Below are 15,963 nucleotides of genomic sequence, written 5' to 3' on the forward strand. Positions count from 1 at the left end.
TTTACACATTTAATGAACACCAATTCATTACTTGAGCTGCCAGTTAAACCCTTTTCAATAAATGCACCATCAAAAGCAGATGGCAAAGTCAACTAACTGTAGCAATTAACATGTAACACTGTGACCTTCCAACATTTCTGCATCATCTTAATATTGTGCTCTTTTATATGCATCAAAATACCATGCTTTTCATCTCATAACATAGTACCATCGCTGTTTTCTTCTCTATGATCACCTTATGTCCTTTAGGTGTAAAGTGTGCTTCAGCTGTTGATGCACACAAAAAACTGTGACCTTCCTCACACTGTTATTTTTCCTCAGTTGGATTTTAAGAGCAGAAGATACAATGCTACTGAAATAATTTGCCTTTAAACCACTGAATTAATGGGTATATACGTTTCTGACAAGTAACTGTGCGTATGCATACTTGTTAATATGTATTGTAGCATGTAGTCTGTTCATATCTTAGTGAAAAAAGTTATTCACACTGAAATATAAACCCTTTATTGCATAGCTAAGTGGAAATAAACTAAGCAAAGGAGATTCACATTCTGCTGCTTAGAAAACTAGGAAGTTGTAAGGCACTTTATCATTTTCACATGCCTTAAACCTGTTCAGAAAAGCCAGTGCCATAGAAAGCCTTCACTAATCAGAAACTGAAACTTGCCAGTTTGAATTAGCTGCTAACAATTAACACAGGGGTGGGCAAAATACGGCCCAGGGGCTGGATTTGGCCCACTAGGCGATTTCATCTGGCCCGCAGGTGCCCACCAATTAATTGTACCCCGCCCAGCCCATGTGCTTCGCTCTCACCTTCTTGCATGGGAGGGCCCTAGTGCAGCCAGCATGCACAGCTTCCAGGAGGGGCCACTGCTCCCACCACTGTAGGACTTGCTCAGCTTCCCCAGCCTCCAGAGGTTCCTCTTTATGTCCCTGCTACGGTGCTCACTTTGGGTAGCAGGTAGGGAAGCTGCAGCTGGGAGGGAACGTGGGGCTGGGAAGAGTGTGGAGCCTGAGGCATGCTCCCAGCAGGGTGGCGGTAGTGTGGGTGAGCAGGGTGTGGGGTGTGAGGACCCCTCCATGCTCTTTCCCCCATGGTGCGCAGCCCTTCCTGGAGGTAGCAGCAGCAGCAGGTGACAGGCCCTCAAGGTGCTCACGGCCAATGAAGGTGCAGCTGCTGGGCAGGGCACGGCTTCAGCCAGTTTCAGGAGATGCATGTGGCAGCAGGCAAGGAGTGGAGCCAGGCTGGCCCACCTCTATTGCGCAGGGCTCATGTGCAGCCCTGGGAATTCACACACCACCAAGGGGCAGCCCTGCACGATGGAGCTGATGGTGTGGCCCCACTCTGCTGCTACGTGCAGCCCCCAGGACTCCACTGGGAAGCAGGGCGCAGGGCTCCCCACCACTTCTGGAAGAGTCCTCGGAGCTGCATGTGGTGGCAGGGAGTGGGGAAGGCAGCTGGCTCCATTGCACAGGCCTTCCCCCACGTTGGCATGCGAGTCCCCAGAGCTGCACATCAGCCCCACATGATAGAGGCGAGCCAGCCTGGCTCCTCTCCTTGTCAGCTGCCATGTGCAGCTGCTGGCAGTGGTGGTGGGGGCTGTGCGCCATGGGGGAGGTGTGTGTGGGAGGGTCCCCAGAGCCCCCACAAAACCCACATACCCATACCCTGCCCACACTCTCCACAACCCTTCCACATGTACACACACCCATACCCAACATACCCTACACCCTCACACACAGCCACACCCCCTCACAAACCCTGTACACACAACCACTCATATACATACCCCACCACACACACACACACACACACACACACACACACGAGTAAGACTTTGAGTTATTATGCAATCACCTCTATGTAGACTACGCAAACACACATAAATCAGGACTAAAATATTTTTTTAAATAAAATTAAAATATGCTATAGGAGACGTTTGACTTTTATTATACGGTTTGGGGTTTTTTCTGGCTCCAAGATGGCAACACCCCTCAAAAGGAGTACTTCCAGGGGCAAGGGAAGGGACTTTCAGTGGCAAAGGTCAGGGGTTAGGAGCCGGAACGTCCAGTCCCAAGATGGTGACCAGGGCGCAAGGCACTTGTCAAGGGGCAGGGCTACCGCTATGGCCGTTAACAGCTCACCACAACTAATTAAGCAGCCTTTCAGCCAAAATAATTGCCCACCCCTGAATTAACAGCTCCCATAAAGTTCACATGGAAAGCTACTGTTAGCCAAACATTTAAAAAGATAGATAGATAGAGATAGAGATATTTTTTTTTTTTTTTTTTTTTTTTTTTTTTTTTACAGACAGGATGTCAGCTTACAATTTTGTCTGAAATGTATTTTACCTGCTGCTTTAAGGTTTCTATTTCTATTGTGCCTGTGGATTTTTCACATTGAAAAAGGGAAAAGAAAAGTAGCTTTTAAATATGCAAATACTATAAAAAAAAAAATCACAAAAATTGTAAGGGATCCTTAAGGGCAGGCATCAGACTTGAAAAATGTTTAAGTAAATAAATTCCCACTGTTTACAAGCACCCCCCCCTTCAAATAGTCTCTCAAGCAACAGGCTACCCAACTCCCAGTTTCACTGAAACGTTACGCCTTGCATCATCAAAGCACCAGGCCATCACCACTGGATAACAGAGATTATAACATCCAGTGTTCATTCACTTGCAACTCCACCCATGTCATATATGCCATCACCTGCTTACAGGCCCCTCTGCAGTCTACTTTGGACACACTAGAGGATCCCTGCATGACAGAACAAATGAATATTGCTCTGAAATCAGCTGCAGAAACACATGCAAGCCTGTGGCAGAACACTTTAATCTCCCTGGACACTCCATTACTGATCTGAAGGTGGTTGTTCTCAGACAACAAATTTTTAAAAACCAATTTGAACAGGAAATTGTGAAATAAGAAATCATCTACAGACCAGATTGTGTTAAGTATGTTTTAAACAGGAACTATGGATTCTTATCCAATTATCTGGGTTAGCTTTAGTGACTCCTTTGTCTCTATGGGTTTGGCTCTCTTAGCACAGCTCCCCCCACCTTTACCTTGTCTCTACCTCTTTCTTGTCTTTAGCATTCTAATTTCCCCTCCTTATACTCTGCTTTCTGTCTGTCTTTTCACAGCATCTGATGAAATGATCTTAAGCTCATGAAAGCTTGTACTATGTAATATTCACTTTGGATGTTCTGCAAGGTACAAATCTACCCTGCCTTCTATTTGACTTCAGACTGACATCTCCATCCTTATTATGAATCAGATTCTACTTCTGCTGCAGCCAGTAGTTTGGACATTAGCAGAACTAGGAACAGAACTAAAATGGTGTTGACTATGTCTTCTCAATAAACATTAAATCATGTAAAAGGATACTGGTCCATTGTTTACGCAGCATAAACCATGAAGGATGGAGCTTCTAGCTTTACGACTGACCTCCTCAAAACCAGAGGTCAGTTGACAACAACCAGGATGCCAACCCTGGTTGGTGGAGTGAATGGTAAATACTTCCCACTGCATCACTTAGTACAGGACTGACCTTTATAAAATTACTACACTTGATCTTCGCCCGCAAGAGGCTGAGAAGTAGCCTCTTAGTATTTCCCACCTGTGCCTTTGATGTGTCTGAAAATTATAATAATAACTATTTTGTTCTTAAATCAGTGATTTGAGTAGTAAAACCCAATAAAAACCCTGCTGAAATTATAGGTGCCTGTAAAGAAAATGACAATAATAAAAAAAGACAGGAGGGCACTCTTGACTTTCTCAGTTAATTAACAGACTACCTAAGTCTAGACATGAGACACATTCAGCTGCCAGAACACATCTTAAGCGATTCATTTTAGAAACGAGCGATGATAAACTACACATTTCTAGAACTGCACAAGATAATCATTTTTACAAAGATGCCTGATCCTGATACCAGTTACAAAGAGCAAACGGGTATTATGAATATGCAAACCATTAAATTTGGCTGCTATATCCTGTTTACTTTGATGAACACTCAAATTAATACGAAAAAAAAAAAAATTCTATTTCTTCGATTCCAAGATTAAATGCTTTCCCCCATTCAACATGTGGAAAATGAAGCCTCATCTAAGAATCGAGTACTAAGTAACAATGCAGTACTTGCAGACAGTGCAGTCTTGTGCTGCTGTCTGCTCTGGCTCCATGCTGAGTCCCTTACTGCTCTCTGGCTCCACACTGGATCTTATGCTGCTCCCTGGTTCCATCCTAAGCCAATGAGTAGAGAGTGAATCAGTGCAAAGCCAGGGAGCAGGCCAGGACGTAGAGCACAGCCAGACAGCAGTGAGGGACTCACAGCAAGCGCAGCTGTGGCAGTGTGGGGAAGGTGGGATGGGACAGGACAAGTGGTCAGGGGGCAGGAAGCAGGGGGGCAAGGTGCAGGGATGGTGAGCAATAAGTCAGGGTAAGGCTGCCTGCTTCTCTCCCCCTCCCCCCACCACTGCTGCTTTGGACGGGTGCTGCTGGGGTGGGGGGGAAGAGAGGGAGCAGGTGCTGTGGAGGGAAGCACCAGCCCCCCGCCACCTCCCCTCTGCCCAGGGACTGCTCCGCCTGACGGCAGCTTGCCCTCTCCTCCCCACCTGAGAGGCAGTTAAGTCAGTGGGGTGTGTGTACAGCACAGGGGTTTAATCAGCCCTAAATTGAAGCAGTGTTTTTTAAAACCCACCACTGCAATTTAGGGTCCCTGTTTCATCTACACACACCCTATTTGGACACTTAGGGTTTGTCCAGTGTGAAGACAGTATGCAGTAAGCTAGGATATGAAGGAACAGAAGTGCATCTCCTGGGTCTAACTCATGACACTTCATAGAAAGACTGATCCTCCCGACCCAACAGATGGTAGCTGTTGGGTCGGGAGGCTACGGGATAGAGCTCCAATTTGGAGCTAATTCAGGGAGAGAGGTTACGTTTCAGTAGCCTCTTCCTTTACCCCACCCCCCTCTCCCAGGTCCCATTCTGTCTCAGGATGGGAGGGGGAAGAGGCAGGGGAGGGAGGTACATTCTGGGGTTTCCCCAGCCATGCTGGAGTGGGCGGATGGATGGCCTGGAGCTCCAATCCACCTAGTCCACCCTCCAGCACCAGAAGGGCAATCCCCAGAAAAAACTCCCTCCACTCCCTTCCCCCCCTCCCATTCTGAAAACAGTGCCGGGAGGAGAGCTGGGGTGCATCAGCTGAGTCCTGGTCCCAGTGCACGTAGACACAAGTTAATGAAATCACTATCTGAACCCTCATGTAATGCGGGTTCAGATTGTTGCAGGATTAAGCCCTTTTAAAGCACTCTGCAGCCATGAACTTGTGTTTGGTCATGACTGTAGAGAGCTTTCAGGGGCCCAGTCAGGCAAAGACTGTCGCTTTTGTTTGTGCCTTGAGTTTACACTGCACTAATGACCTACACTAACTTACCAAATGGGCACTAGTGGTGTACACACAGTGCAAAGGAGCTGTAACGGCTGGCCTTTTAGGGCTGGGTCTCAGTGCCAGCCACCCACCTGCTCACGGTTAAACCCCCGCTTCACTTTCCTGCCTCACCTTGATGAAATAATGTTATTTCTAAGGCGGGAGGCTGCCCATTGTTTGACCTCTTGATAACAAGGGCCTAAGTACATGCTCCGACCTTCCCTTACACGTGTCCCGTGCCTCACAGCTGTTTCTGTGTCACATCCAGTATTTCCATACTGTCAATTCCAATATTTCTGTCACATCTGGTATATCCATATTATCCCATCCGATATATCTGTTTCCCCCAGTCAGTGGTTCCGCCCCTCACTAGGGCCATTCATCTTCAACTGGGCCGCTCTACACACTTGGCCCCTCACTGGGCCTTCTGCCCTCACTTGGCTGCTTCACACTCCTGGCCCCTCACTGGGCTGCTGGAGTCTTCCACCTGGTGGGGCTCAGGTGGCTGCTGCCATGCCTGGCCCTCTGCACTGGGGTCTTCCCCCCTGTAGGCTCAGGTGGCTGCCACCATGCCTGGCCCCACTACACTGGCTCAGGTGTCCCCCTCTGGGCTTGCCTGGCCCAGGTCTCTTTCCTTGTCAGTAACTGACCCATGAGTAGGGACTGGGGTTTTCAGGCCCCCTTCCTTGCCTTTCACCAGCGTGGTAACTGACCTAGCATTTCTGAGGGGACTGTTCCACCACAAACAGCCCCACCAGACCACCCATCCCCATCAGGGTGCAGTTTTACGTCACACCCAGGACCAGGAGCCTTCAAACCATCCCCATAGCTCCTGCCCTTAACTGCAAGGTCTTCCAGGAGCCAGCCTGATGTTGCCTCCTCAGCATCAACTGCTGCTTCTCTCGCTGAGGACCTGGGTTAAAATGGAAGCTGCTCCACACCCTTAGCCAATCCCAGGGCCCTCCTGGGGTCATGTGCTAGCCTTGATGAGGCTAGCACCCACCTGCTGGCTGCTCCACTGCCAACTAGAAACCTTAAAGTGGCAGGCACTGCACATGTCCTGCCACAGGAGCTCACTCCCTTTTTGAAGTGAGACTCATGGGGTGCCTGTAGATATGCATGGAGGCTGCTCTGATGTGCTGCAATTACAGCATGTCAGAGAAGACTCGATTAATCAAGTCTGCTGGAGCGTACTAATTACTGCACCTCTAGGAGCTCCTGCGTCTTATGTATCAGTGTCCTCGTACTTCAAAATGGTCTCAGGGGTGCTTTAACTAAAGCTTGCTTGACAAGCTTTAGTTAAAGTACCCCTGCTGCCATTTTGAAGTGTGGGGATGCTGATACATGAGATGCTGCGGGCACTTTAATTAGAGTGGCTCTTGGGGTTGCTTTAATTAGGGTTGACCCCCGCCCCTGGAGCAAGTGTAAAAACACCCATGGTGCACAGCAGCAACTTCAAGCTGCTGTGCACCATGAGAATCCACACAGGAAGCTAGTTTAGAGCTGATAGTGCACTGTAAATTCACCTAAGCCAAATTTGCACTAACCTCCCTGTTAGTGCATGGCCTTCAGTTGAAATCTAATCTAATGCTTATTCTAGTAAGTAGTACTTTATTTTTTAAGATAGCTTTAGCATTTCTACTATTAGAACATTATAAAATACAAGACATCTAAAATGAATATAAAGAGCACTTAGAAATGTTTAATTTTATTTATATATAAACCTAAACATCTGTACCAGCATTCGTGCACATTACAAAGGCTATGAGATTACTGCACATTATTAAAACAGGCATGAGATTATCTGAAGCGACTGGAGTCAAACAGAGGAAAACCGTGGACAAAGTTGGAAACAAACTAGATTCTGGAACCACCACCAGATTGGCAAGGACACAGATGAGTTGGAGAGAGTGGTCTTAACAAGTAAACAGACCTCTTAATTGCAGCATTCTTATGATAAACCAGGTCAGATGAGAGTAAATCAAAATATTAAGCAAAATCTTTCCTCTCTGGCAATGGGTAAAAATTTGGTGGCACAAAAAAGACAAAACCCTTCAAATGCTAAAAGGGTTGTAAAAGGGTCAGCTGTTGCTTTTTGTCACAATCCCTGATTTTGGTTTAGCAGTTTTTCTGTGGTATCTCAGGAGCAGAACAGGAAGCATCAGAAAAGATTTATTTAAAGTCAGTATGCCTCTTGGGTTTCCTCCTGCTCTATCTTATTAATTCACTTGTTATGATTCAATTTAACAAGTCATGATGTTGCACACAATAATGTATGATTATTTAAAACATGTATTTTTTCATATGTAGACTTTAAAGCAAATATTTGTTTCCTTTGCTTTTAGAAGGTAGAAGAGTACAGACAGTAACACTATAATGTCCATTAACTTCAGTGGAAGTGGGCACAGACTCAAACCTACTCATGACTATTTGGATTAAAGCTGCACAAAATCCTGCACTCAGGATGAAACAATCCCATGCACCAGTACAGGCTGTGGGCTGACTGGCTGGGTAGCAGCTCTTCAGAAAAGGACCTGGGGGTTACAGTGGACAATAAGCTAAATATAAGGCAACAGCGTACCCTTGCTGCAAAGAGGACTAACGGCATATTGAGCTGCACTGGTAGGTGTGTTGCCAGTTGGTCAAGGGAAGTGATTCTTCTCCATTCAGCACTGGTGAGGCCACATCTGGAGTACTGTGGTCAGGTTTGGGCCCCCCCACTAAAGAAAGGATATGGACAAATTGGAGAGAGCCCAGCAGAGGGCAATGAAAATGCAGAGAGGGCTGGGGGACATGACTTATGAGGACAGGCTGAAGGAACTGGGCTTATTTAGTCTGGAGAAGAGGAGACTAAGAAGGGATTTAATAGTAGCCTTCAAGTACCTGAAGCGGGGTTCCAAAGAGGATGGAGCTGGACTGTTCTCAGGTGGCAGATGACAGAACAAGGAGGAATGCTCTCAAGGTTTAGCAAGGGAGGTTTATGTTAGATATTAGGAAGAATTTTCTCACTAGAAGGTTAGTAAAACACTGGACCAGATTACTCAGAAAGATGGTGGAATCTATCCTTGGAGGTTTTTAAGACCTGGCTAGACAAAGCTTTGGCTGGGATGATCTAGTTGGGGATAGTACTGCTTTGAGCAGGGTTTTGGACTAAATGACCTCCTGAGGTCCCTTTCAACCCTCCTTGTCTATGATTCTGATGTCTAGAGACATCCACCAATTTACAGTTCTTTTGTACTTGGTGCCTAAAATAGGTTTATAAAACATATGTCTACACAGCAGTCGAAGGTGGCACTGCAGCATGGGTAGGCCTTCCTGAGTTAGGTCCTGAGGGTACCAGTGAGCCTGTACAGTCCATATGGCATACACCACTACATATTCACCACTACTGTGATGTGAGTTAAGTAGACTGAAAACAGCATACATATGGCTACCCATTCTGCTATCACACTTTCAACTGTGAAACAGACATACTATTTAAGACAGCCCTTGCCCTAAAGAGCTTATGATCAAAATAATATAGGACTGGAGAAGTATTTTGTGGGGAGAATTGCAGGGGGGAGGAGGGGGGGCTGTGTCCACCTCAGTACTTAAACTACAACACTATTCTTCATAAATTTGTTTATTTATGACTTAAACCAGATAACATTACTGAGAATCTAAGGGTGCCTGTAGACGCGTGGGAGGTCAATGCATCGCAGCAGACTTGATTAATCAAGTTTTCTGTCATGGGCTAATTAGTATGCTCCAACAGCCTCCACATCTCGTATATTCAGCGTCCCCATGTTTCAAAATGGCGGCGGGAGCGCTTTAACTAATGGCAGGGAGTGGGGGAGGGAAGGGGGTATCCACTGGGTGTACACTCATATCAACATGTCATTTGTAAAATCAGATTCTATGTACAGCACCCACATCTGCCAGACACTGTTTTTATGCCTCTATGATGTAATTAATCTACTTATGATAGTGATGTGAGGAAACAATAACCGGTTACTTTGCATGTAGTATAGGTATATTGCTTCACAGACTGAGATGGGGGCTACTTTCTGTCTTTATAGTCCACATCTCATCGCGATGGCCAGTATATAGATAAGAAACTCTGTTTCAACATGCGGAACTTCCATTCCGCTTTATGGGGTTTTCCCCAGAAGGGGATGATTTAGCTCTATATTTTGAGCCCCTCCTACTCTGTATTTTTTTCTTAAATGGTAAGAAATTTTTTGAGCAAAAGAAAAAGTTGGTGACTCATTTCACTATTAGCATGTGGGCAGAAATAAGGAAAGAATTTGGTTTTCACACAAGATTCAAATATTGTTATAGAAAGACAGCTCTTCTTGCTTATAGGAAAAATGTTTGACATTTCTTACATTTCTGCAGATCCCAAGTCAACAAAACAACAGCAATCAGATTTCAGCCAAAAAAAGTTCCAGTTTCACTACAGATATATCTCTATAAGTATCAGAATGTTTAAAATAAGAAGCAGAAATAAAATGATTAAAATGAAAGAAAACGATTCAAGCAGAACTTCCACAAGTCTTTTGTTCAATAAACTAGTTCATCTAAATAGCAAAATATGCTTAAGGTAATGCAGTTTTCAATGCCTTGTACAATGGACACCCCCTTACACAACCCATATAAAGCAAATGAAGTGGAACATGGATTGTGATATAAAGCCTGCTTTGGTGAATGCATTTGTCTAAAATAGGACCAATTTCTGCTTACTGAAGCTATCCAATGACTTCACTGAGACATGTTACATGAGTACTATAGTAGGATTTGCCCCACAGCTTCAGAACCTTTTAATAATAGTTTATCAGAATAACCTTTTAATGATAACTTATTATTCCCTCCTTAAATATTAATGAAAGAGCCAACATTTACATTTAATGCCTATGGCTTAATGAAAAAAAAACTTTTCAAGGATAAAGTAGACAGACCATATTTACTCAAATACAAGACAAGGTTTTTTTCCTCCCAATCACCATAGGGAAAAGAGCCTTATCTTACATTCACATACAAGAAAACCTCATTAAATACACTGTCTATCATTAAACTGCTACCAAAAGCAGCATGTGTTCAATAATGGAAACCAACTATGACGTTAATTAAATGCAGCCAACGCTGAATGCAACTATAAAATACATAGGCCATATTGGGCAAATATGCTGATGGGAACCTACCACAAGGATATATGGTAGTGCCTATTAAGTGAAGTCCCCCTCAGTGCCAACTGCTTTTCAAGTCATGGTGAGCCATTACATAGCATACATTTTCACTTCTTTTTCACTCCCACAGCGGAGCTGCACCTTTCTTTCCCATTTCCAATTATTCCTCTTTCTTCACCAGCCTTAAGTGTCTGCCAGACATCACCAAATGGGGCCCCAAACATTGCACACAGAATCACTGTTGCACCCTCTCTCAGCCTGTCACATATTAGTGTGGTTCTGCCCTCCATGAGATGAAGCCAGACCATTTTCCCCTGCGCATCATTTCAATAAAACTTTTTGGAGGATCTCAGGACTCATGACAAGAACACCTGGTTCCAGTCATGGTTAGGGGGCTTTTTAGCATATGGAACCTTTGAGGTGGTGGGGGGTGGTTCTGGACTACACTCATATACTGAGAAGTGCCAAGTTGTAGGGTCAAAATGGCTTGAAACACTGCTGACTCTGCTGAGGACCAGTCCAGTGAACAATATGGTAAATGATGAGCCTTGTGGCTTTAGATTAATTAATACGAATAGCTTCCACTATATATATGTAGGTGTGAAAGTGCTGCTTAGACGTGTGTTTACGCAGTACCAGTCTTAAAACTTGCAGCAGTTTCAAAAAAGGTAACATACATTGATTCTGGATGAATTAAGTCTATGGGTAAAATTATTACAGTTAAGTTTAATTTCAAGGTCAGTGTTTTTGAGTGGCAGGACCTGTGGGGGAATTGGCCACTAATTGGTAGGGGAAAGCCCAGTAGGTGCAGGGTGTCTACAGGGACAGCATAGCAGGAGCTAGACTGAGCAGCAGCCCCATCACCTTCCTGATCCCAGCTCAGGGAGGAGCCTTGCTGGGACCCTGGTACCTCTAGAACCCCCCCAGTCCACACAGAAGGCCAAACACCCAACTAAGCTGCTTTTAGTACATGAAAAAAGGGGCTCTAGGCTCAAAACTGCCCCTAGATGGACTTCAGGTATTCACTGGCTTACCTCATTGGACAAGGGAAGGGGGGGGGGGGGCGGGGAAGGGGAGGAACCCCGACCTGAGGAGCTATGCGGTCCCTGTAAAGATTGGAGAGGTCTGGGTTGATGGGTTAATAGACTGGCTCAGGTGTGACATATGTCCAGGCACAATATGTGAGGGTCAAAGACATCCCAGTAGGTAATGTACTTATGGGACATGGAGACACCCGTCCCTACCCTGTGGTGTACCCAACGCTGATAACTGGCAAGTGTAAGGGCGAAGTAAAAGCCAATGTGGCCTCCCAAATGGCTTACCCTATTGTAGTGGGGAGAGACTAGGGCTCAACAGGTCAACTGCTGCAAAAGGCCTGCTGAATGCAGAAGCCCCTACTGGGCCTTAACCCAGCAGAGCCTACATGTGGGGAGATCTTCCCTTTTTGGGACCCTGCGCTGTTTAAGCCATAGCCCACCATCACGGCAAAAACAGAGGTGGGCTCAACAAGAAGCCTCTCTTCAACAACAGAAGTTCTTATGGAAAGGGGTGCAGTCTAGTGTAATTTAGACCCTCCAGAACAGGGAGGTAACATGTCAGGGCCTACTGACCCGAGCCCTAAGCTGTAACAGGGTCAACTGGAAGTGACCCAGGATTTTTTCCAGGAACAGCAGGAAGACCCTGTGTTTGAGAGACTATATGGCCAATTGGCCTAAGCTAATGGCGTAGTCCTCAACCCCCGCCTGACGAAACAGGACCTCTATTTTGAACTGCAGGGGGACCTCCTAGTTCAGCTGACTAAAGACCAGGCCATGGGAATCTGGCAGTCCCAGCTGTTGGTGCCCCATCCTTACTGCAAGCAGGTGCTAAGATTGGTCCATGACATACCCTGGGAAAGTTACCTGGGGCAGGAGAAAACCCAGAGCTCAGTGTGGATGAAATTCTTCTGGCCCAGAGTGTATGGCGAGATCAAATAGTAGGGTGTGCCTCATGCCCCAGTTAGTAGCACCCCAGTTCAGTCCTAAGGCCCCATTCGTTCTGGTTCCCATGGTTGATACTCATCTCAAGCAGGTCTGGGTGGATTTAGTTGGCCCACCGGAACCCAGGTCCTGAGGCACTTGATTCCTATTAATGCTCATGAACTATACCACCTGCAACGTGGAGGCTGTGGTGATTCAGTCAGCATCTGCCCAAACCACAGCCTTGGAGTTGATCCAGATCCTTTCTTAAGGGGGTATCCTGAAGGAGACCTTAGCCGACAAGGGTACGTTTTTTCTATCCCAACTGTTGCAGGAGGTTTGGGGATTGCTCAAAGTTCATTCAGTCACAACCTCAGTGTACCGCCCTCAAAACAAGTGCTCCTTGAGCAATTTTACCAGACATTAAAAGGGATGTTATGGAAGTTTGTAGCAGATGAGCTTTGGAATTGGGACTGGCTACTCCCCTATCTGTTGTTCACCATGTGCAAGGTGCCCCAGTCCTCTACAGGCTTTTTGCCATTTGAGCTATTATATAGGAGGTAGTCCCGAGGGTTGCTGGACTTACTGCAGGAATTGTGGCAGTCCCAGGTCTCCACTGCATGGAATATTGTGCAATATATCCTAAAGTTACGCAAACAACTGGATATGATGGGTTTTCCCCACAAAAGCAAACCTGGAAGATTTCCAGCACAAGCAAGAACATTATAATAAAGGGGTCCACTGTAGATATATCATCTGGGAGACTGAGTGCTACTCTTACTGCCATTATCAGAAAGCAAACTACTGGCCAAACGGCAAGGCCCATTTGAAGCACTACAGGGCACTGGGCGAATCAACTTTGAAACATGTCTCATAGGAAAGTGTTGCTAGTCACAGGTGTACCATGTCAACCTCTTAAAACTCTGGATTGGCCAATAAGCTTGCCTGATGTCCCTCAACTGGGAGATAACCACTACAATGGCGCCGGAACCTCCCACCAATCCTCTAGCAGGGCCCCACTTGGGGGAGGAACTAACCTTGGCTCAGCAGGGGGATATGAATGCCATGCTGACTGAGTTTAGGGAGATGTTCATGGAGAAACCTGCTAAGACCATATCTGCAAAGCACTGGATCACCCTCAAGCCTGGATACACCACCCAAAGAGTCTGCTCACAAATTCTGGTGTGGTTAAGGGACACAGTCTGGCAAAAAGTGACACAAAGATTAGACCTGGAGGTAATACAAGAGTCTGCGAGTGAATGGAGGAGCTCTATGGCACTGGTCCTGAAGCCTGACTGCATTGTAAGGTTCTGCATTGAGTTTTGCAGGGTTAATACAGTTTTGAAATGTGATGCATACCCCTTGCCTAGGGTAGATGAATTGGTAGAGGGAACTGCAGTTGGGTGCAGTAGGAGGGAGAGGAGGCTGATTGGGCACATGCGCGGGCTCTCAGCACACGTGTGCCCCCTGCAACGTACCTGAGGCGGCAGAGGCTGAGAAGCAACAGCAGGGGCAGCAGCAGCTGACCCCCCCGAAGGTAAGTGGGGCAGGAGCCAGCGCAGCTGCAGAGGATCTGGAGGGGAAGCCCCCGGATCCCTCTTTGCTGATCCAGGCAGGGAGCTGTGCTCCCAAGCCACGAGCGAACAGGGCACGCCTGCGTTTGCACAGGCGTTCGCACAGGCGGAAGCAGGCAGGGCAGTAGTCTTCCTCAGGAGGGAAGAGACTCCACCAACAAGGAGAGGGGTAAGGACTACCTGTGAGCCATGGTGAGGACCCGCAGTGCTGCCAGGGGCCCTGCCCCCGTGGTGCTGCCCTTCCGGGGCTCCTCTGAGGCTGTTACCCAGGACGGAGCCCTTGCGGGACCTGGTGACCACCTGCCCCCTGAGCTGTGCAGGTGGGATCCCCGGGGGTGGGACTGAGGTCTGGTGACTCCCCCACCTGCCCCTCTTGTGAGCGTCTTCAGGCTGTAGAGGGGCAGGTGGCAGAGCTCCAGGCCAAGGTGAGCATGCTTCGGGGGATCTGGGGGCAGAGGATGAAATTGACCTGTATTTCCATTCTCTGCAGGGACAGGAATCCAGCGGAGAGACCCCGCATCCACAGCGCCCAACTAATCGGTGGCAGCAGGTTCCTGTCAAGGCCAGGGCAGTTCGTACAACTGCTGTGCCTGCTCCCCAGACACCCCTCGGGAACAGGTATGCGGCCCTAGCCCCCCTGGAGGAGGAGGCAGAAGAACAGGTCCCCAGAGGAATTGAAGCCGCTCGACCTACATCACCGGCTCAGAAGAGGCATACCCCAAGAAGGAGACACAAAGTTGTGGTCATCAGGGACTCCATCCTGAGGGGAACCAATGGTCCAATCTGTCGCCTGGAGCCCTGGTCATGGCAGGTCCGCTGCATGCCCGGAGTGAGGATTCGCAACGTCAGAGACCATTCCTAAAATCAAGCCCTCTGACTACTACCCACTGGTTGTGGTCCATGTAGGTACAAATGATGCATCCAAGGGCAAGCCGGATAACATCATGGAGGACTATAAGGCCTTGGGACACCAACTGAAGAAGACAGGAGCCCAGGTGGTATTTTCCTTCATTCTCCTGGTAAGTGGACAGGGTAGGCGTCATGAGGCCTGCATTGACGTGGTTAACCGGCGGCTTCAGAGCTGGTGCCACGAGGCAGCCTTTGGATTTTTTGGCAACGACCCATGTTTCTGTAAGGAGGGCATGCTGGGGTGGGATGGGCTTCACCTCTCCCCTAAGGGCAGACGCATCTTTTCCTCTAGGTTGGCTGATCTCATACGGCGGGCTTTAAACTAGCTTTGCCAGGAGAAGGGGCCACTTCAAGGGGAGAGGATGCTTCACCAGCACACAGGGTGACAAGAGGAAGGGAAGCCCAGGTAAGCATCAACATTCAGGGAGCAGGGGGCCATAACTGTCCTGAAAGTGGGAGGGAGGCACATGCACCCTCAGGAGGCCTCAGGTGCCTCTACACTGTCATGACCCAAAGGCATGATTGTGTGTGTGCTTCGGCACCAGAATTATCCCCGCCAAGTTGCAGCTTCATTGCACGGGAGTGTTTCCTGTTGCAGAGGAGAACCCCGGTGCAGGGACGAGTTTCCTGCCTTTTTGCAGCTTCTTTTGCAGAGTGCATTGCTCAAGTTGCAAGAGGAATGCACAGTGCAAAAGAGTTCCCGCCACCGGTATGCAAATTCGTTCCCCGCTATTGGCTAGTTTTAAATTATTCACACGTAGCGGCTAACGATTGGCCTGTTAGCCGTATAAGAGGCTTGAGCAGTTTCCGCCCAAGCCAAAGAGGACTCCACATCCATCGCGTGGGGACTCTGGGTACACGGCAGGGTAATAGAAACCCTGTGTGAGATCCAGAGGAGCGTGGCGGCCTGATCCACCGCCCA

The 15,963-nt window shown here is 47.5% G+C and overlaps 2 long non-coding RNA genes across 2 annotated transcripts in view; one reads left to right on the top strand and one right to left on the bottom strand.

Annotated features, from left to right (window-relative positions):
* Positions 1-3,385, top strand: part of LOC112551572 — a 4,391-nt gene extending 1,006 nt beyond the window's left edge. Inside the window, exon 2 of the long non-coding RNA XR_003095878.1 lies at positions 3,145-3,385. This is a non-coding gene — a long non-coding RNA (uncharacterized LOC112551572). The remainder of the gene's footprint in view (positions 1-3,144) is intronic.
* The window catches only part of LOC112551571, a 51,655-nt gene that overhangs the window by 5,941 nt on the left and 29,751 nt on the right, over positions 1-15,963 (bottom strand). The gene's annotated exons all lie outside the window — the stretch shown is intronic.

Source organism: Alligator sinensis, unplaced genomic scaffold (assembly GCF_000455745.1).
Source record: "Alligator sinensis unplaced genomic scaffold, ASM45574v1 scaffold493_1, whole genome shotgun sequence".
Classification (NCBI taxonomy): domain Eukaryota; kingdom Metazoa; phylum Chordata; order Crocodylia; family Alligatoridae; genus Alligator; species Alligator sinensis.